Raw genomic sequence first — 5,069 nt, 5'->3', positions numbered from 1 at the left:
CACAGCCCGACATGACGGCGCTCTGGAACACGGCGTTCACCTGGGCTGGGCCGGCTACGACGCTCATCGACCTCACGGACCCGGAGGACGACGACGATTACGCCTCGGGCAGCGCGCCGCCTCATAGTTTATTAGGCTGTTCTTTTAATGCAAATGTGGTCGTGGCCGGCTTTAATGTTTAATTAGTGCTGTTTTTCTTTTTCTAATATGCATGCGTTCATTTTTTTTGGCGCCGTCAAAATGGGTCTCAGGCCAGCGTTGGGCGCACGCGCCGACCCAAATGCGAAAGCGGGCATCCGTTTCCGTCTGATCGACCCAAACGGACAAAAAACGGATGAAATCGCCGTCCGTTTGGGTCGGCCCGTTGGAATTGCTCTAAAACTCTATTCTTAAAATGAAACCCATTTAAATCAAAGAGGGTCGGTGACTTGAGCCTGCTGCCTACCTACGTGCGTGTGTGCGTGTATTGATCGTATCATCTGATGTGTGGTCACGGGCCGTCGAATCGATCATTCGATGGAACGTAGCGTACGTACGGGTGTCCGGTGAAAAAGATGGTTTTGGCCCAAGGCGATACGTACGCACACACACCAACACTGATCCATGACAATGCATGGTGTGGTTGAAAAGCAGCCGATCAGGCGAGGCCAGGGATCAGTTTTCTCGCTTTCCCGGCGGTCCCAAAGCCTTTAATTGGGGGCTGGGGCTGACCCCTTTGCCTCAAAATGTGTTGCACCTCGTCTTGTTGCCTCGCTGACCTACGCTGATGTATATATAGCTCCTGGCACAACCCTGTCACCCCCAGTACTAGTATCCCAGTGGTACTACTGGAGTGCACATACTGGCGCATGCAACGCAAGCTTTGATTGACATTTCGAGCTAGTCTAGCCAGGCTTTCACCACAGCCATGTAGAGTAGCCAATGAGCTAATTTAGCTAGCTGCCTGAACTGTCTTGTGCTAGTACCCGTAGTATATAATCTTCAGATAAAGTAATATACAAAATGCTTTACTAGCCAATAGCTTAGCTGTACTTTTTTGTCACACTAACACTTAATAATCAATGGGAAGACTATGAATGGAGACACTATGCTTAATTAATTAGTGAGTGTCCGCAAATCCCCGCTATTAATTGGCAAAGATGCTCTTTTGCTCCCCCATCAACTTCAACAAAGATTGGTTAACTGGAAGCTACCCGGACGCTACTCTTCTCACCAGTATAAAAAATGACATGGAAGGCCAATACTATACACACTCTGTACCCATCAGGGGCAGGAGTTTGATCTCGATGGGGCATATCAGGCTGTGAATTCAATCAATGGACCAATGATGCGAGCGTAAATGGCAAAAAGCTGCCCCTTTTGCTTAGCCCCGCTTTACCACTCACTCACCTCAACTTTCCCCCCTTCCTTAACAATAAAATTGAGCCGGGAGCCCATCATTCTTCGGGAAATCATGCCTGCCTTTCCATCCGGGCCTTTTTCCACTTTTGAGACAAGAAAGTTGGTCTGTGTGCGCCCTAATTTTTTTGCCCTGCCTGGCTGAAAGATGGTGCTCACTACTACATTTGTCAGATATACCAAACCCAAAGCTGGAGGCGACGGCGAAAGATACACATGCATGCACACGCAACTGATCAGAAGCTCAGAACAAAGGGATCTTTATGTCTCGTCTTCCTCGTGTCACTGAATTAAATCTCGTCCGTGGCGTGTGCTCTTGGTTGACAATACAATGGGCATCGCAAGTATACATTGAAATGAAAATTAGAATCTTTAAGGGCGCTTGGTTGTAGGATTTGCAAAACACATGAATAGACAAAAGATAAGATTAAAATTGCATGAACTCGGTTCCAATTTTCTTTTGCATGAACTCTTGAATTCCATAGGAACAGAAAGCTACATGAATTACCATCAAAGATGTTTGACACATCGCTGGAAAAACAAAAAAAATCTAGCAACATTTTTTTGCTCCCAAATAGAGAGCAAAGGAACCCCACGATTTTTCTCTAGACCAATCGTTTGAATCAAACAACCTCCATAGGAAAGGATAGTTAGGAATTCAGTATGCTTGAATTTCTTCAAATCAAGGAAGCTCTAAGATCTTATATTTCTATTATTTTTTATTTTAGAAAAGGAGGATGACCCCCGGCCTCTGCATCTGGGCGATGCATACGACCACTTTATTAATTATTCTCACAAGACCTTACAAAGTCATACAACAGTAAGACTAAAGCCGCCGTCTAAGCAACAAACTATCGCTACACCTATCTAGTTGATGAAGGGGCGCAGATAGCCTGGGCCTAATACCAAACAGACATCGCAGCTATAAGTGCATCTAGTGCCCCTTAGTGATTTTGGTGTATTGAAGACTTATAGGTTAAGTGACTGATGCGTTTGTGAGTGTACACAGGTCTATAAGTCTATGAGGAGTTTGATATTTACAGAGAAAGTCGACCTCTAAAAATGAAGTTATTCATCTGAAGACTTTGGATATCTGACGACCTTCTGAAGACTTTGAAAGTGAAGAAATTGGTGTGACCTTGAAGACTTGGTATTCATCCGAGGAATATGAAGCGTGAAGACTTTTGTTTTTATAGTTTCATTTTCTATTTTCTTGAGTCATAGGAAACACCGTACTGTTAAAGGGTTCGAGGAAATACTAAGCAAAAATTTCCATGTGATGCTCAACTCAAAATTCTACACCTACCAATCCCTTCGAGTGAAGCCATTGGAAATCTCATAGAGTTCAGTCATATTCTTCAGTGACAGAGACGAAGTTCTTCTGGTCTCTGAGGAATTTGTTCTGACTGAGGAGTTAGGAATTCACCAGTGTGAAATTGCCTACACTGTGAGGAACATGATAGCCCTGGGGATTTTGATAGTCAAAATTCCGACCATTGTTGTGCTACCGCCAGCTATCCCAAAATATCCACCCACCTAACGGTCATATCAGACAAGGGCATTTATGTCTTATCATGTCGGGATGCTCCCTAGGCTATAAATAGCCGCCCCCACAACCACTAGCTGGTTGGCTGCTCCGAGAGAAACTGACACTTGTCATTTGGGAGCAACCCATCCTCCGAGGACTTTGAGCGAAAATCATCAAGTGAGGAAATCCCAAACCCAAACCTACAAAACCCCAAGTGATTGAGCATCACTAAAGAGATTGATCTTGCGTGGATCCGACACTTGTTTCCTTTGAAGACTGTGCTTCTTCCAGACGGTTAGGCGTCAAGGTCTAGAGCATCCAAGAGGAATTGTGGATCGCCGAGTGACCAAGTTTGTGAAGGTTCGGAAGTCACCTGAAGACTTACCACGAGTGACTGGGCGAGGTCTGTGTGACCTTAGCTCAAGGAGAATACGGTGAGGACTGTGTGTCCAGGACTGGGCGTCCTCGAGTTTAAATACTCAGCCGCTCCAACCAGATGTACAACTGAGACAACAGTTGGAACTGGTCTACCAAATTATTGTCTTCACCAAGCTAACTGGTTCTATCTCCTCAACTCTTTCATTTCCTCGTGTATGTTGTTGTGTGCCTGTTCATATCTGTTTGAAGACTTTTGACTGAAGACTTTCTCAATTTCCTCAGTTCAATTTCTTCAGTCTGTATGTCTTCATCTTGTGTTATCCTTCGTTTACGCTTTCTGTACTCTGTGCTTGTCTTCATTTCATCATGATGACTATGCTTGTGTTCTGTTATGTTCCTTTCTGAGTACTTATTCCGCTGCAAGTAGTTCTTCATTTAGGAATTTCCTCACCAGCAAATTCCTCAGTGAAGAATTCACAAAAATCGCCTATTCACCCCCCTCTAGTCGATATAACGCACTTTCAATTGGTATCAGAGCAAGGTACTCCCTTGTTCTATGTGATTTTGGTTTAACCGCCTGGAGTTTTAGTTATGTCGACCGCAGGTATGATCAAGGTCTCTGCTGGGTGTCCTACCTTCGATGGAACAGACTACCCCTACTGGAAGACAAAGATGCGAATGCATCTTGAGGCAATTGACAACGATCTCTGGTATGTTGTTGAAAATGGTGTTCCCTCAGTCACACCTTCTCTAGACGCTATTGATGTGAAGAGATTCAAGCAACTCGATTCTCAAGCGAAGAATATCATATGTGGTCATCTGAGCAAAGGACAGTATGGAAGAGTGAGTGCTTTGGAAACTGCCAAGCTTATCTGGGATAGGCTGTCCAAAGTAAATGAAGGAGTCTCAACTCAACGTGACTCTCGTGCTGACGTTCTTTGCAATCTCTTCAACCGCTTCAAAAGACTCGAAAATGAAAATGTTTAGCAAACCTTCAATCGCCTCACTGACATTTCAAATGAGCTTCAAGCGCTTGGCGCCACTGACATCACCGACCATGAGGTGGTGAAGAAATTGCTGATATCGCTAGATTCTTCATTTGATACTCTCGCACTAATGATTCAAGAGCATGCTGACTACAAGTCACTTGATCCCGCTGATATCCTCGAGAGGCTAAACACTCATGCGTTCCAGCTTGCTGAGAAGAGAGATTTATATGGTTCGAGCTATGGCAAACCACGTGCTTTGAAGGCCAAGGCAGTTTCTGAGTCTGAGGAAGAAGACTCTACCAGCAGCCTTGGTGATCCTGAATCACTGAGCCAGGAACTAGCACTGCTCGTGAAGAAATTTCAGAAGTTCTCAAGACGTGGTCGCTTTGGAAAATCCTCAAGGAGCAATGATTCCTCATCCAGTCACTACAAGAAAAGGATGTGCCACAAATGCAAGAAGCCTGGTCAGTACATTCAAGATTATCCTCAGTGGGACAAGGAATTGAAGAAGAAGAAATACAAGGATTACAGTTCTGATGATGCCAAAAAGAAGAAGAAATCTTCAAAGTCTTCATCATCAAAATCCTCAAAGTCTTCATCTCACAAGAAGAGCAGCTCCAAGAAGGCTCGGGCATTCAATGGAAAGGAAATGGACTCTGAGGCTGAATCTGAGGATCATGAGGAAGAGGAGGCATCCGAGGATTCTTAGTCTGGTGTGGCAAGCCTGGCTCTTGCTACCGCGTTCATCAGCAAGTCTATCTTCAACTCTGAAGAAA

The sequence above is a fragment of the Triticum dicoccoides genome, chromosome 3B (assembly GCF_002162155.2).
Source record: "Triticum dicoccoides isolate Atlit2015 ecotype Zavitan chromosome 3B, WEW_v2.0, whole genome shotgun sequence".
Lineage (NCBI taxonomy): Eukaryota > Viridiplantae > Streptophyta > Magnoliopsida > Poales > Poaceae > Triticum > Triticum dicoccoides.
Note: the sequence above shows the minus strand (reverse complement) of the source record.